General features: G+C 42.3%; 1 protein-coding gene across 7 annotated transcripts in view; it reads right to left on the reverse strand.

The window, feature by feature from the left end:
• TIAM2 (TIAM Rac1 associated GEF 2) overlaps window positions 1–18,420 on the reverse strand; it is a 239,226-nt gene that overhangs the window by 122,132 nt on the left and 98,674 nt on the right. Inside the window, exon 1 of one of the 7 annotated variants that reach the window (XM_033404337.2) lies at window positions 10,035–10,161. The exons of the other annotated variants lie outside the window; for them this stretch is intronic. The gene's annotated coding sequence lies outside the window, so the exon portion shown is untranslated. Of the gene's footprint in view, window positions 1–10,034; window positions 10,162–18,420 lie in introns of those variants that run through there. 7 annotated transcript variants of the gene reach the window in all.

Here is an 18,420-nt window from a genome sequence, read left to right on the forward strand (position 1 = left end):
ATGTAACCTAAGTGTTCACTGAACAGCTGGCGTATCTCAGCCACGGCGATGTTGGTCCCCAGGGGACATTTGGCAATATCTAGAAACATTTTTGGTTGTCACGCTGGGGCGCTGGCATCGAGCAGGTAGAGTTCAGAGATGCTAAAGATCTTACAACGCACAGGACAGTCCCCACAATAAATAATTACTTGACTCCATACGTCATTAGTGTTGAGGCTGAGAAACCCTGCCTTAAAATGTTACTGCCTGTCTCAGTAAAAACACTAAAATACAAGAACAAATATGCCGGAAAATCTAAAACCAAAGCATTCAAACTCTGTCAAGGACCCAAACTTACTAACAAACTCTGTAAATACAGCCTGAAGCTGCTTCTCCCATCTTGCCTCAAGGAAGCGCACTCCAAATGCACGGATACCCGGACTCGAAGGAGCTCATTTCTAATCATAAGAAAACTTGAACCCAATTTGTATGAAGAGGCAGGAGAAAGGAACATCTGGTCTCCATAGGAGTAGTGCTGAGGGAGCGTAACCCTTATAAATAAAGTGGGCAGAAAGCGGGCTGCTGCTAAGGGCGTCAAAAGCTAAGTAGCCATTGTGGAGCCCCATTGGGTCTATTTCAATTCAGCAGGATTCCTTCCAAATGCATATTAACAGATGAAAAGACAAACCAATCTGCAGAAGGGATGCCTAACAGGACCTCAGTCGACAAACACGGCTGGTATTCAGCAGGGGAAAAGCAATAAATTCCACAGAGACAATAGCCCAGCTTTCTGCAGAGCACATCACCTCAGTAAGCCAATTTCTCACAAGCAGGGTCTCAGCACTCACACCTGTTTTCATAAAAAAAAAAACTTGAACATCTGCAGCACTGCTTACAGAAGTGTTTGTCCAAGGGTTCATGATGCATTGTTGGCTCATGAAATTCATTTAATGATTTAATACCAGTATTTTCAAAGGAACAGAATAGAATAGGAATGGAGCAGAGACTATAATAAAATAGAAAATAGAGAATTGTATCCCAATAATGGTAAAAATTGTTCTATGACATTAGAATTTTTTGTGTGCTTGTATGTTTGCCTGTATACTGGGTGGTGAAGTAAAATTATATCTCCTTGAGTAACGGTCTGAAAAAAGAACTTGAAAACAATGACTTAGAAAACCGCAAGTAGCAGTTTCATCAGAATGGCACATCCATTCTAATAAGACCCAAGGACAACCCAAGTCTAGAGAGTCTTGAAACATCCAAAGGATCATCACCCAAGGCAAACACTTCAGCTAGAAAGAAGAAGAGCGAGAGAGAAAAGGACTCTCCGTTATTGATGTGCAGTTCTGGGCACCACATGTGACGTCCCCACCCTTCTGCAGGCTACAGATTAAGAGGAACTTTCCTTGGACATTCAGACCCTTCCTATGAAAGTTAAAAATGACCCCATAAAGAAGTCAGCCAAAGAACTGTGTCTTGAGGATGTGTGAGATTCTGCGAGATGGAGACAGAAAAGGACATTCCAAGGAATAGAAAATGGCAATCCAAAGACACGGGCGGCTCCAGGACCACTTGCTGAATCCGTATGTGACTGAATCAACAAGTGAACTAAGCAGAGAAAGCCCCCAGCTTGCTCAGGAGAGGTGACAAGGGCAGCAGGCGCTGAGCACAAGTGTCAGGGGTAACGTTGAGAGAGACGAGGAGGAAGAGGTAAGAGGGGAAGGAGGGATGAGGGAGAGGAGGCTGGGGGAGACCTTGCCTGTCCCTGCCCATCACCTTCGCGCCCTCCCCACTGTCCCCAGGAGCACCACACATGAGCCGTCTCCTAGGGACACTCTGGGACACCATCTGGGAAGGAGTCCACAGTAATCAGTAGCTCGAAGCCCAGCGTGGGAGGCAGCGTTGGCAAAAGAAGAAAATGTCCTTAGTGTTCGCAGAAACTTGGGAACTGATGTGAAATAAGAGTTCCACTCACCAACTCAACTTGAATTTCCGCAGACCCGCCTATACATCCACCCGTGTGCTGGGCACTGGAGAGAAACAAGAGTGATATATGATCTGATCCCTTCCCCAGAGGGGCTTATCAGCTTGTGTAGGAAGGGGGAGCAATGATTAACAGGAAACATTTGCAGAATCAATAAGCGAGTTTACAACAACTTTAACAGCATTGAGTTTATGAGAGACGTGGTGAGACCAACAGTCCCACAAATATTACTGGTATGTTTCTGGAATGTCAGTGAGTTGAGAGGCCCAGCTACCTCTGAGCCATCACAGAAACTGAAAATATTTCAGGGGTTTTTTAAAAATCAACTTTTCAATAAAAATTACAGAACTAACATAGTCTAAAATAAAACCATCCATGTAAAGATAAAACTTTTTTATTTTTCTTTCAAAAATTATCAAAATGCATCTCATACATTTTCATCCCTGCTCTTTCTAACACAGTAGCACGGAATTTTTTTTTTTTTTTTTAAGTATCAAATGTTGGGACTTCCCTGGTGGCACAGTGGTTAAGAATCCGCCTGCCAATGCAGGGAACACAGGTTCGAGCCCTGGTCCAGGAAGACCCACAAGCTGCAGAGCAACTAAGCCCATGCACCACAACTACTGAACCTGCACTCAAGAGCCACAGCTACAGAGCCCACGCACCACAACTACTGAAGCTCGTGTGCTTAGAGCCCATGCTCCGCAACAAGAGAAGCCACCGCAATGAGAAGCCTGCACACCGCAATGAAGAGTAGCCCCGGCTCGCCGTAACTAGAGAAAGCCCGCACACAGCAACAAAGACCCAACACAGGCAAAAATAAATTAATTAATTAAATAAAAATAAATTTATAAAAAAAAAATCGCTGACATTAAAAATATATATATCTCAAATGTTGAGTCCCACTCTGCATTTTCTCCCAAGTGTACTTCGAGTCTTATCCACAACTTGGCCAACAGCCTGGTCTCTACAGAGCTTATGCTGCTTTGGTGACGGCCGGAACCAAAGATGCACAAGATTCAACATGGTCAGCATGACTTTTAAATAACCCTCTTTTGTAACTTGGGATTCAAAATGGTTTGCATGACTTTTAAATAACCTCTCTTTTTTAACTTTTAGGAACATGAGCCATTCCACAACAAGCAAATTCAGACATGGGTAGGCACCTCCCAAGCTTCACACCAAGAGGAAAACAGAAGACCATGCATCGGAATCCCAGGCTATAACCACATGGCTTCTCACGGGCTCGGAGACCTGTCTGTAAGGCACGTGCTTCAGTAAATCAGAAGCAGGCATCGCACTCCTAAACCTCGGTCGTGTTCCGTGAACAAAATACACCGCGGTCACTGTACCAGGTTATTCTTAGCAAAGTGTTTCTTCATTATATACTGTTCCACTTAAGTTAAAAAATGAACAGGCTTAAAGCACACATTTTTCCCCTCATTTAAACAGGGGCTTTCCTCACCCTCATAAATGTGTAACTATTTTCCTTCCATTCGGCTTGTAGCCTGATTGAAGCCTTCATTTCTATAGGTCTACGTCTTAAAGCCACAATATAAGTTGTTCTTGGGCCTGAAGGTAAAATTAAACCAATCACTGCTGAACTTTTCCATAAATCATACATTATTCAAAATAAACCTGATTAGATTTTAGCTAGTAACTTTACAGAAACTTTCGGGGGAAAAAAAAAAAAGAATAGCATTAGTACGTATAGTTTAAATTTCATAATTCACAGGAATTGAAAAGTTTTGATACCTCAAGTAGATGGGCATGCAGAGAGACAGGGAAGGATTTAATATGTCCTGAGATGCTGTGTGCCAGGGCTACCCAGGGCACAAGAACCCCAAGAGCTTAGCTAATCATCCCTGTTTTATAGGAAAGGAAATGTTAGCCTCCAGGGATTAAATAATTTGACCAAGATCCCGAAGGGGCAAAGGTAGAAATCCAACCTGGATTTCTTTAATTTTTAAAAAAATATATGTATTTACATCAATACAATTTTAAATGTTTCTGTGCTTTTTAAACCTGAAAACAACCCGTATCTTTTTTTAAAAAGTACAATCTAACTTTCAGTTTCCTCCTTCAGAAGAATGACTGGGATCCACGCCCCTTTCATAAATACCTTTCCCCAGCGGTATCCGTTCTCCAAGCAGCAAAGGCTTCCACAGCTGGGGATGGGAACATGATAAAATGAAAAACTGCAATTTTAAGTTAACTAAGGAGCCGGAAGTTTAAAATGTAGTTATTCTGTTCTGCTGCTTTGCAACAACATTGCACAAATGAGAGCTTTTTTTTCTTGATAGTTTAAGCTACATGGTCATCATTCTAAGTATCAAGACCATAGAATAACCAAGGGGAATCTTCCTGAAGTTTCCATTTCATCTAATGCTAAGTAATTTAAACATTGTTGCCATAATAAAGAAACATAGATCACAAAGTAAAATATAAAATTTACATTTTGAGCTAAAACACAGGCAGTCAATGATATTGAGCATCTACATTAGGTTGCTTTAGCCACCTCATCGGGTATCCTAAGCAGGATATTCTTCCATTGAATAATGTGACAAATGTTTCCTGAGCAACTAGTCTGTGCTAGAACTGTTCTGGGCCCTGGGATACAGCAATAAATACACCTTCCCCCCCCCAAAAAAAAATTCCTTTCATGGAGCTTATATTATAGTGGGGAGACTGAACGATAAACCAAGAAGGTAAGTAAATTATATATTAGAAGGCGATTAAGTACTTTAGCAAAAAAATAAAGGGGGAAGGGGGAAACAGGCAATGTCGGGAGAGGGGAGCTATAGGTCTAGAAAGCGGAGCAGAGAAGTCCTCATGACTGGTGACATTTAAGCAAGGACTTGCTGGAGGGGAGAACATGCGGATTCTGGGGAAAGAAAGAGCCTCTGAAGCAGAGGACAGAAGGTACAAATGCCCAGATTGGTGGACAGGCAGGAAGTCAGCTCGGCTAGAGCAGGAGCCGTCAGAGGGGACAAGGAACCAGAGGATGCAGCCCGAAGGGACACTGTATGGGCTCTGGCTTTCACACTGAGATGGCAAGTCGTGATTAGAGGGCTGTGAATAGAGACGGCTCATCATGGGGCATATTTCAAGAGGACCCCTGCAGCTGCCCTGAGGATCTGGACTGCTGGCAGCAAGGGGGAAGCCAGGGCCTGTTGGGCTGGGAGGATAATTCACATGAGAGGTGATGTGGATGGGACTCCGGTGGGAGGGTTAGGAGTCTGGAGACAGGTGAAGGGAGAGCCAACAGGAGTCTCAGGTGGTTGGGAGTGAGCGGTGACAGGTCAAGGACGACACCGCGATCCTCAGACCAAGCCCCTGGGAGAATGGGAAGGGCAGAGCAGAGCGGGCTTGGGAGGAAGAGAAGGGGGTGGGGTCTGCTTTTATCAGGTGGGAGATGCCCACTGGACATCAAGGTGGCAACGCTGAGTAGACACTGGGATTTAGGAGCCTAGAGTTCCAGGGAGAGATGGGCCTGAGGTACAAATTTTCTATCACCCACGTGAAGATGGTATTTAAAACATACACTGGATGAGCCCCCCGAGGGAATAAGTAAACAAAGGGAAGAGAAGAGGCCCAAAGAGGCCCGGTAGTGCTCCAACACCAAGAGGCCAAGAAATAAGGAGAAACAGGAAGAGCGGTCGGTCAGTGGATCCAATTAAGAGGAAACCAAGAAAATACGTTGCTGACAAAGCCAACTGAAAAAAGGCTTTTCAGGGAGGAGATCATGAGCAAGGACCAAATGCTTCTGGGAGTTCATGTAACAAGGACTGAGAACAGAGCCCCAGACTCAGCACCGTGCAGGCTACCGGTGAACTTGACCGGAGCAGAGTCCAGGTGGAGGAAGCTGGGCTGGAGTGAGTCTGAGGTCCATGAAATTGAAGATGGTGAATAGAGATAACTCGTCAAGGAGTTTTACTGTAAAGAAGGGAGAATCAGGCGGTAGGAATGTAAAAGAAGTGTGTGTGTGTGTGCGTGTGTGCGTGCGTGTGTGTGTGTGTAAATCCGAGAATTTGATGTGGCAGGAGAGAGAGGGGAAATTCTGGTGTTGTCCTTTATTAGCCAAAGGGGAAGGAGGCTTCTCCCCAAGCCTGTTCATGCACCAGAGGGGGAACTGGCCCTAGAGCCACGACGCTCTATTAGAGAAACTTCAGAAAAACATCTGAGAACTAATAATAAACACATGAGGTGAGGCACCAGGACAAAAGGGTATCAACTCTAGTAAGGAACTTTTTGGCAAATTATTTCTCACTGTGCCTTCTTATAATTTCCAGTTTTTTTCCTCTCTAGGTCACATGTAGGGTAGAAAAAGTAAGTCAAGGTTTTTGCTATGTTCTGGTTACTTCTGGGTTTGGGAGTTGTTTTGTATTTAACTTTTGATTAATTTGTGATCAATTGTCAATGGAATCTGTATGTATATACATATATGTGACTGTGTGTGTGTCTGTGTTCCATGAACAGGGGTACGCTTTTCATGAAGCTCTTTACTCTATTACCTTTTGATATCTTGGGTTTTCTTGGCTTATGTCTGTCTGTGAACAATGCTGCCTTTCACTTGTCACTCTACCTTCCAGGAGTGGCTACAGATGACTTGAAAACAAATCTATTTTCATTCTCTCCACTCAGAGTTTCTTTTCATTGGCTTTAAATGGTATGGACGTTTAGCTTTTGTCTTTCCCAGCCCATACACTCCGCATCTCTTTAGCCCTTCACATCTCAGCAATCCTACTCAATTCTGCAACTAGAGATGTGTCAAGGTCAAGTACAAAAACAGGATGGGGATTATAATTTCTTTCCAGTGTTGTCCTAAAGATACCCAGGATTTCTAAACCTTTATTTAAGTTTTAGGAACACCCTGGACCAACTTCATCCCAACACTACCTGCAGCACTTATCACATCCCTTTCCTAGAACAAAATGATTACTTAGTCTATCACTTTATATGTAAAGTTTATTTTTCCAAAAGGGCCTTACATTACCTTGGCACCAAAGCTAAAGTCCATCTGCTGTCTTCTGTTCCCTTCCAGAGCCTCTCGTCAGGCACAGAACTAATGAAAACGTCAGTCTTCTATTAGAGTGGGATCATGGGGAAAAAAACCTCTCAATATAAGGCCACAAAGAGGGACAGATTGACAGATGAAGTCTAGCCAAAGCTGCCTTATCATACAGGTTAACACATGGGCACCTAACTCTCTCTCTGGCAATAGTCAATGGGAATGATGACCATCGACTGAGTGTACAGCTTTGAACTTCATTAGGATCCAAGAAAAACAAAAGTCTTTGTCTTGTCTCTGACTAGAGCTTTAGGCCTGTCTGGTTTGGTAAGTAAGTAAGTATGTAAGTCAATGAAAGGAAGGAAGGAAGGAAGGAAGGGAGGGAGAGAGAGAGGGAGGGAGGGACAGAGGAAAACGGGTACGTATGTGTCAATTTATATCAGAGGGGCTTCCCTGGTGGCGCAGTGGTTGAGAGTCCGCCTGCCAATGCAGGGGACACGGGTTCGTGCCCCGGTCCGGGAAGATCCCACATGCCGCGGAGCGGCTGGGACCGTGGGCCATGGCCGCTGAGCCTGCGCATCCAGATCCTGTGCTCCACAACGGGAGAGGCCACAACAGTGAGAGGTCCGCGTATCACAAAAAAAAAAAAAAAAAAAAGATAAACCAGAATGAGCCAAAGTATTCCCCATTAAAGAGACAGGTAGTGTAGGGAAAGACCAACAAGATAACTGGTATCACATCCCAGCCCAGCAGCCAACCATCTTGGTAACTTTGGACATGCCATTTCATTTCTGTAGGTTTTCAGTTTTCCCATTTGAAAGATTGCCTAAGGTCCCTTTTCAACTCTACAACACTACAGACTATAAATAGCTGACAATAGAGTGTACCATGTATTCCTGGGATACTGACATTAACACCTCCTAGCATTTGGGAGTCCATCTGAGATAGAACTGAATAATCAAAAGACACTCAACCCACCATTACTAAAATTCAAACTGTTATAAACACAATGTTTAGAACCTTTCTGTGTCAACAGCCAGAAATTCAGGTTTATCAACTACTATTATTTCTTTTCCCTGTCTCTAATATTACTGCTATTTATTTTGAGTCCATACCTTTATCTAATTTTTTTTTTTTTTAGTTTCTCCAGTAAAACCATTTTATCTTGTTCCTTATTTAAGGAACACAATTTCAAATGACAAATGCAAATTATTATTTATTTATTTATACTTATTATTACTCCCCTTTTAAGGGATCTCACTAATGGGGTTTATTATCTTTATGTAAGTGAGTCTTACAAAGTGGGCTAAACCTGAAGGCACAGACAGACACAGAAAGGGGCCCCGTTAGGTATTTAAGGAGTGTTAGCTTTTCCCTCTAGGCTTCTCTCTGTGTTGTTTCCACATTCATTCGATAGCTGTTGAATAGGAAGAGGTTGCAGGGACCCTACGCTAACTTTATACTTCTGGAAAAGGGAATATGGCTCTTCTCGAACACAGTCTTGGACCACCAAGACAGAATCATCTGCTCTACTTAGTGGTTAAGTGAAGGACCACTTCAGAAGGATAATCTCTTGGCAAGGAGCCCAGCCCTTATCTCGCACTTCTAGGCCTCCTAGATCAGGCCTGGGGTAAGCAGAAGGCTTTGCAAGTCACTCCCTCTGCACTGAAGAATTGAAAGAAAGGTGTTATCTACTTGCATTCAAAACACCATGTCAGTATGGAGTGGAGTCAGAAGGTTCTTCAACAGACTTCAGTTTCTGTCTACAAGCTCTGGTGAAAATCAAAGTGGCTGACATGTGTTAATGCGACTACACAAGAAGACAGGTGGGGCTTGCTCTGTCCCTGCTCTACGTGGCTGCCGGCTCTGTCACAGCAGCAATTTCTACTTTCAAAGGAAGAGCAAGAAATAAAACACTACCAGCATTTCTATTAATTCTAACCTACCTGGACAGCACTCACATTCCTCCATCCCTAAAAGACATTTCTGTAAAGGAAGACACACACTGAAGAGGCACACACATCACCCACCTTAAAATAACTCATAACCTCATTCAGCTGAAAGTAAGTACAAAACTTAGAATCCCTAAGTATGACGGAGGGCCACAGTGAAACGCTGAGACGTGTTAGGGAAAACTCTAGCAGCTGTTCTTCAGTACACTTACTTTCCAGAAATTCTATAAATAATCTTCCAAGTTACAATGACTGCAAGAAAGCTTCCTATTTCTGTCTCTCCACCTACCAATTTTCCGAGAATTACATGCTTGGCCAAATTAACATAAAGCTGAGGGAAGCGCTCTGCTGAGCCGGGTCCCTCAGTCCTTGCTGATAAACTCAGCGCTCAGACAGACGCCTAATGAATGAGCCGCCCCTGAGGGGTTATAACATGAATCAATCATCCCACTTAAATAAAGTGCTCCCCGCTGCCGCCGCCGCCGCCGCCGCCGCTGCCGCCCGCCACACACACACGACGAAGGATTCCCTTTCTTTCTCAGAAAGTTGGAGACAAAAGTTAAGGATAAACGTGAATAAAGAGTGAACATCAAATTACAAGCCGAAACTCTTAAACCAAGGAGCTCACTCAGCTCAAAAGTAAGGCCTGAGCAAGTTACATAATGAGCAGGAAACTATAAAATATAATCTCTGCGCACATTTTCATTTCCCTTCGTGCCCTGAAAGAATTAACTGGGAAAGATAAGGTCATGGTCATCAGTGCTTTCACGTGGTCAGACTGAGAAATGGCACTTTCCTGAGATAGCAGGAAAAATAAATCCATACAACATATACCATCAGCTTTGGGAGAGAGTTAATTAGTTAAAACGGGATGGGCAGCTGTGATAAAGCACTAATAGGTGTGTGAAAGCATACAGACACTCAACGTGAAAGGGACTGTTCCCTCATGCACACCAACGTGGGCAGCCCAAGTACAAAATAATGGAAAACAAAATTCAGCACATAACGACGTTACCAAAAGGAACATTTCCAGAAACACAGATATCTCACATATAACATGAAGTCTCAACTGCAAAAGGGGGAAAATAAACTTTTATACCCTTACCTTTGCCAGAACTTTGGACGTAGCCAGTTCTTCTCAGGCTCTTTTAATTAGTCCACCAAGTTTCCCAGAGTCAAGGTCTATATACACATCCGTGGACTCCCTCTTCTTCCTGCCCATGGTAAGGCAGGAAACGTCTAACACTTCAAATGCTCGGCCGTTAAGAGCTAAAAACAGATCCTGTGCAATGCTGGATATATTTTTGTCTGCTAGCTACACACCCTCATCATGTTCAATTTTTTCCATTGGTGGAGGAGTATGATGCAGACTTAACCAGAAAGTGGTTTTCCATGGGCTGCCGGCAGCGATTAGGCAGGACAGCCTGCCGTCAGGGCCTCGGCTCGCCCATGACTGCGCTGCTGTTGGCCTCACATTCCAGAATTACCACCAAAGTTCCATAGGAACGCGGCTCCAGGGTTTGCTGAATAAAGGTTTACTCACTTGAAGGGAACCTCAGCTGTTTTTTTAAGCCTTTTCAGCAGGAAGAATACACACCTACCATCCTTGTGTTTCCAGCGGTAGTAAACATTCTATCTCCAAAACCACAGCTGGAATGTGATGGTCATAAAAACCCTGCCTCAAGAGCAGCTCTTCAAAATAATTTTGTGATTTGCAAAATAGCGGGTGTATACTTACTCTGTGTGCCTTGCTGGAGTTACTTCGTTTTTCAGTGAAGTAGCAGTGCCCTACAGTGCCCTACGCTGGAAGTCCCTGTTATCTCAAAGGGTCACTATTTTCTCAAAAATTAACATTGAATTGTTAAAAAAAAAAAAAAAAAAAAGGGATAGACCAGAGGTTTAAGAGTTAAGTCTTGCTGTACCTTTTGATGAAAGACCTTCCATTTAAAGTATGCCCAAAAGATAAAGCAACATTTTCAGATCATTTTATATTAGTTACTGGGGATGGAGGGGTTGCCAAATGGAAAAACAAGGTTACATCTGTGGAGCAGATTTTCAATTTTAATTTGTTTCAATTTTTGAAATCATAGTCCATAGAAGAAAACAGTTTAAGCAGAAGTTTCCAAGTTATCCTGGACAAACACATGGCAAGAGTTTTTTAAGAAAATAACTTTTCATAAAATAATGTGAATGGCTTTTTACATGCAACAGACAAGATTCTTACATAATATTAAAGACAAGATTCTAGTTTAGACATATAAGCTTTTAATTCCTTATCTTGCATGAAAAATGAATACATATGTACACATGCATAATCTATACATACAGGTACACACATGTGCAAACAGAATGTTGTTTCCATCTAGTTTCCATGTAGTTAATACATGCTTGAAAATACACTTTCTAATCTTAGTTGACAAATAATAAGGGCCATTACATAAGATCATCAGCCCAATAGTCATAAAAAGTATTCTAACCTCCACAAAAACTTAAATTAGTGAACAGAGAACCAAGGAATTTTTAGTGCTGGTGGAGAAAAACTGAAAAATTCCTTGCTCCAAGCCCCTCAGTTAGCAAATCAGAAACGAGGCTTTAAGTGACATGCCCAAGGTCAGCAGCAGGCAGCAGAGTCAGGACCTGCCACCCAAGTAGCCACAACCCTTGGGACTGAAGTCAGAAGGTTGCCAGGGAAGCCAAGTCACATAACAGAAAACATGGGAATTCCCAAAATGTTAATTTGACGTGTGTCTGTATTTAAAAATTCTCTGGGTAAATACAGAAGCAAGGATGCTGTTTAAGTCACTTAGCTCCTATTCTTTTAGATCCAGCACCATCATTTCTGTTACCAAAAAAATTAAGTAAAAGGAAATATCAGCCAGCATAAAACAAGCATATGTCTTCCAAACAACCTCAAGACAGAAGAACAGCTCCTTGATGTGAAGGAGAAGAGGGGAATTATGTCAGAAAGAAGAAGGAAGTTTTAAAGAGATATGTTTCTGAGGGTGGAAAAAGTATCAGAAGAACAATTAATTGCGTGGAAACACTTGCACATCCCTATTATTCTTAAGACAATTCTGACCTTTTGATACATTTTACACGTAGATTGCTCTAAGCCAGAACTACCCAGAAGCCTGACTTATCTCTGACATTCCTCAGACACTTCCAATGGGTTTGCATTGCCTGGCTCCATTTTTTATCACTGAGGTCACCCAAATAACTTTAGTTCTACAAATTTACAGAGTCACTTGGGGTTTCAAACTATGTCAGATTTTTCAAGTTCTTTAGACTTTGTCCAACTACAGCAAAATACTCTCAATTTAGTACTCCATCCTAAAATTACAAAACCCAGCATATTTCCACATCATAAAACCTAGACTTTATCTCTCTAATGCCTCACTCTGACATAATAATATAACTGGACATATGCATTAACAGGCATCTAAAACTGAATTCCTTGGCAAAGATCTCTGAGCATTATGTAAATTACTACTTAAGAAGTATTCTGTCCTCAAACACACCATGCAAAATGACACATGTAAAAGCAAATACAGCAAAATGTTAACAATTACAGAATTCACGTGGTGGGTTTATTGTTCACTATACAATTCTTTGGACTTTTCTGTATTTTTGCAAATTTTCTTAATAAAAGATTGGGGGGGAGATTGGGATTGACATATATATACTAACATGTACAAAATAGATAACTAATAAGAACCTGCTGTATAAAAAAAGTTTTGCAGGGCGGAAATTGAGACACAGTAGAGAACAAACGTATGGACACCAAGGGGGGAAAGCGGCGGCAGGTGGGGATGGTGGTGTGATGAATTGGGAGATTGGGATTGACATGGATACACTGGTGTGGATAAAATGGATGACTAATAAGAACCTGCTGTATAAAACAGTAAATAAAAGAAAAAAAAGATACATGCACCCCAATGTTCATTGCAGCACTATTTACAGTAGCTAAGTCATGGAAACAACCTAAATGTCCATCAACAGATGAATGGATGAAGAAGATGTGGTCCATTTATACAAGGGAATATTACTCAGCCGTAAAAAAGAATGAAATAACACCATCTGCAGCAACATGGATGGACCTAGAGATTACCAGACTAGGTGAAGTAAGTCAGACAGACAAAGACAAATATCCTATGATATCCCTCATATGTGGAATCTGATTTTTTAAAATGATACAAATGAACTTATTTACAAAACAGAAACAGACTTGCAGATATCGAAAACGAACTTATGGTTACCAAAGGGGAAACATGGGGCAGGGGGAGGGATAAATCAGGAGCTTGGAATGAACATACACACACTACTATATATAAGACAGATAACCGACAAGGACCTACATAGCACAGGGAACTCTACTCAATATTCTGTGATAACCTATATGACAAAAGAATCTAAAAAAGACTGAATATATGTATATGTATAACTGAACAACTATACTCCAATAAAATTTAAAAGAAAAAGAGTGAAGCCATATATAGCTGAGACCACTCCTTTTTTGTTTATTTATGTGTTTGTTTGTTTATTTATTTATTTTTGGCTGCATTGGGTCTTCTTTGCTGCGCGCAGGCTTTCTCTAGTTGTGGAGAGCAGGGGCTACTCTTCGTGGTGGTGTGCAGGCTTCTCACTGCAGTGTCTTCTCTTGTTGCGGAGCATGGGCTCTAGGCACGCGGGCTCAGTAGTTGTGGTGCACGGGCTTAGTTGCTCCACAGCATGTGGGATCTTCCCGGACCAGGGCTCTAACCCATGTCCCCTGCATTGGCAGGTGGATTCTTAACCACTGCACCACCAGTGAAGTCCCAAGCATCATTCTTTTTTTTTTTTTTTTTTTTCTGTACGCGGGCCTCTCACTGCTGTGGCCTCTCCCGTCATGGAGCACAGGCTCCGGACACGCAGGCTCAGCAGCCATGGCTCACGGGCCCAGCCGCTCCGCGGCATGTGGGATCCTCCCAGACCGGGGAACGAACCCGTGTCCCCTGCATCGGCAGGCGGACTCTCAACCACTGCACCACCAGGGAAGCCCCCAAGCGTCATTCTTTCCTGACAATCTACAGTCAATTCTAAGGGCTTCATCTGGATATATATATAGATACACACACACATATATGTAAAATATAATAGTAATAATAAATAAAGGCTAAAAACATAAATTACTTTTACCCAAACAGCATTCCAAAAGATCAAATAATCTCTCACAAATATAAACATCCACCTTTGAGGAAGTTACACAAATGAGTGAAAAACTCCACAACACGCTCATGTGCTGAAAGAGCTTTTAGTTTGCTGCTGATGGAAAAGCAATACTTCAAATAACGTGGGCTGAAAAAAACACGGAACTTGAGTAATGTCATTGCAAAAATGTCCTAGATGAAGGCAATACCAGAAGAAAATGAAACCTGCAAAATATTCATGTGAAAACCCTAAAATCCGAAGAAATATTACTTGGGGAGGTGACTTTTCTCCCCACTTCATCAAAAGGCACAAATCTAGTTGTGTCTAGGCACAAGTCTGTTTCTAAAACCAAATGCTTCTGAATTAGACCAGAGACAAGTGAAAGCATGCATGGTTGGCCTTCATATCCAAACTGCCGTGAAGGTTTCACCTCCCATGTGTGACACTGAAAACCCACACAAATGTACAACTGACACGTGCAATTCATTTGCTACCCAGTCATTGTTCCCTGGGAGCCAGCAAAACAGCTCAGGGCCCAGCCAGTAGAGTCCCTCTGCCCTGACCTCAGACCCCACTGTGTGATACTGGACACATCACTTAACTTAGCTTCTCAATCTACAAAATGGGGATAATATTACCTACCTCACAGAGCTGCTGTAAGGATTAAGTAAAATAATACACATTGATTGTTTAACACAGTGCCTGTCTGAGAATGCAAATTCCATAAAGCAGAGATCTTGTTAAAAGTGTCTACTGTTACGTCTAGTCCTTTAAAATGTGACTGGCACATGATGAATACCCAATACGTATCCACTGAGTCAGTGAATGAATGAGTGGGAGATGACAGTGATGATGGTAGTGGGGCTGAACATGCAAAGAAAAGAGCATCTGGGAATTCCCTGGTGGCCCAGTGATTAGGACACTGTGCTTTCACTGCCGAGGGCCCAGGTTCAATCCCTGGTCGGGGAACTAAGATCCTGCAAGCCGCACAAAGCAGCCAAATAAATAAATAATTTAAGTAAAATTATTAAAAAGAAAAGAGAATGTGGTGCAGTCTATGTCGTTGTGTCGGAAGCCTCTAAAACCCCTTTATTTAAAAGAAGCCACCCACAAGTTCTCAATGCCCACTGAGCACAACTTTCAGAGTTTCCACTTGAAATTCCCCAGTGGTTCTCCTGGAGCGTTTCCCATTCCAGGATGCTTCGGCCTCAAGAAGATGCCTGAGCAGCCCACGGCCATGCATCTTTAAAATCAGTTGACTTTAAGATCATTCAAAATGTAATGCTAGCATGGTACACACTGCTTTAAAACCACAGCTTCACAAATGTTGATTAAGAGGAAAATAGAGGGCTTCCCTGGTGGCACAGTGGTTGACAATCTGCCTGCTAATGCAGGGGACACGGGTTCGAGCCCTGGTCCGGGAGGATCCCACATGCGGTGCAGCAACGAGGCCTGTGAGCCACAACTACTGAGCCTGCGCGTCTGGAGCCTGTGCTCCGCAACAAGAGAGGCCGCGACAGTGAGAGGCCCGCGCACCGCGATGAAGAGTGGCCCCTGCTCGCCACAACTAGAGAAAGCCCTCGCACAGAAACGAAGACCCAACACGGCAATAATTAATTAATTAATTAATAAACTCCTACCCCCAACATCTTCTAAATAAATAAATAAATAAAAAGAAGAAAACAGAGCGCCCCCATAGAATCAATGGAACACTTAGTATTTATTAAGTGAGAACAAAATAAAGACCAAAATGAATTTTTAACTTTTTAAAAGCAAACTGGAGGTGCCTACAAAATTAATAGTCAATTTTGAGATGCTTCAAAATGCAATACTGGGGGGTGGGAGGGAGGTCCAAGAGGGAGGGGATATGGGTATAGAAAAATATATATCCAATACTAGCATGGTATGTATTGCTTTAAAACCACAACGAATCTAAATTTCATAATACAATCTTTTTCTAAGCATTTTAAAGGCACCAAATGTGCAAAAGAAATTTTTTAATGGAGACAATTATCATGAAAATGAGAGATTTTATGGTGTAAATGTTTATAAAGTCCAAGTGGTACCTTACATTCCATAACAAGCTAGCTCTGATAATTTAACCAAATGACCAGTTAATTACTTTTGTAAGAATGAGCAAATATTAAGTGATGTAAAAATTAAGATTTAAAACAAATTCTTAAAAAAAGTTTTCCTTTAAAAGGCCTTTTTCTGTAAGTCCTTATATCCAAATTAAATACACTTTGACAATTAACAGTTATGACAACGTATCAAATGCTAAATTTTGAAATTAAATAGAATGCTTTATAACAAGGAACAGGTAAAATTTTTATATAAATGACAAAATCTGTATTAATAATCATGCTGCCAAAAAGAAAACTACAAAATGAGTTTCAGCTAAGGTAAAATAAAAAAATTTAGCAGAAAAAAATCATTTAGGAATGATGCTTGCAAAATCCTGGCTTATAAATATTAACCACTAGACACATCTGTTTACATTTTTGAAGGGTTATATCAGAATGTTTAAGAAAGTACAAGTAATCTGCCCAGAACTAAATGTAATTAAGGAGCGTTATATTCTGCCTCTCACTCCACTCAAAATATTTTCTTTTTAGGGACTGAAGTGAAACTGTTTTAGCTGAAAGGTTCCTAATCAGTTTAATTCAGAGAATAACTGAATCTGAGTTTTTGAAGAGACTGTGCAGGTCATCTATCGAGCCTGGTCTTGCTTCTAATTTGAGGACCGCCTCCAGTATCCTGACAGATGGGCCCATCTCTTCTCCCTAAATACATGGAGTGATGGGAAGTTCACAGCTCTCTCCATTAGGGAGCACATTCCACTGTGAAGTAACCAACTGATAGACGAGACCTCCTTCCCCGGCCTTTAGATCAGCCATCCTAAAAATTCCACTAATTAAGTTCAGTCTTTCTGTCATTATCCACACACACCCTACATCCCTCTTCCACCCAATCACCCTACAAAACAACGGAAGTTAATGTTCACGGTTCTTCCCTGCTCTCTCCATCCCTTTTAGTTTATCTTCACCATGAAGCCAGAACCACCTTGTAAAACAGAACAAACAGACAACACCAGATTATGTTTTTCACTAAAAATTAAATGCACATGGTAGAGAGTCCTAAGGCTTCAGTCTTGTGCCTGCGGGAGCCCAGAGCACAGCTCTCTTGGTCACCCCACTCAGGATAAACGAGGCCACAGGCCCTCTTTGGTGCCACAAAGTCTAGGGAACATTGGTGCTCCAGTGGAGAAGGCAGAAAGGAACCTACTTCCGGAGTCCCCATGAGTGTGCAAATTACAGACTGTTGCCAGCCCACCGAGCAGGAGACCCAACAATTGATCTTAAGGAAGGCAAGGGAGTTTGCTGCTGAAAGAGAAGAAATGGCCTAAAATAAAAGCAAAAGAATGGTGTCTGAACACAGAAGGAAAATTTTACTGTCCAGAGGAGGGATCAGTCTCATAGCTCCTGGGCTGTTTAAAATGTATGAATCAAGCAGGCCTGGGTGCTGCGTGCTTAAGAAACAGAAACCATTTGTTTGCAAATGAAACGCGTACACGTATTCTTCAGCACACACCAAAATGCTCTGTTCTGTTTTTTTTTTTTAAATATGAAACTCTACAGAAATACCTTTCGTTTTTCCACTACTGATACAGAAGTAGACTGAACCTTTTCACTTTTCTCCTAATTCTACCAGAAGTAAAACAGCTTAAGTAAATGAAAAAATCATTTCATTTCCAGTGTCAATCATGGCGACTGACACTCAGCGTCGGGGAGACTGCGTGCGCGGTCCGAACGGTGGCAAAGCGGCCCACGACGACCTGGCCCAAAGGGCTGCCCGCCCCCGGGAATGCAGGACCCTGGGGATGCTGCCAGCTGAACCACCTTCTTAAGAAACACTGAAACTGCTACTTTTAGGTAAACTTTTCCATTTTTAAAGGTAGGCAACTAACTTAAATATCCTGAAAACACTTGTCAGGGACATATTTTGCAAACCCATCAAAGCTTATCCACAGCCCAGAACCAGCCAGAAGCCATCCAGTTTGCAGCCTCGGCTGTAAATGATACACCACAAACAGGAAAATTTCAAATCCTGAAAAACATTTTCAAAGAAAACAATCAGCAGTCCCAGCTCCCTGTCCGGGGGAGGCCAAATCCTGGGTCTCCATCCATCTCTGCACAACCAGCTTGGCCAAGACACCCAGACGGGCAGGCCTGATTTTGCAGGGGCCACATATACAGAGGGGGCCTCATAAACGACCATACAGGCCACGGCACCCACCTTCCTGG

Source organism: Orcinus orca, chromosome 12 (assembly GCF_937001465.1).
Source record: "Orcinus orca chromosome 12, mOrcOrc1.1, whole genome shotgun sequence".
In the NCBI taxonomy this organism is placed as follows: Eukaryota; Metazoa; Chordata; class Mammalia; order Artiodactyla; family Delphinidae; genus Orcinus; species Orcinus orca.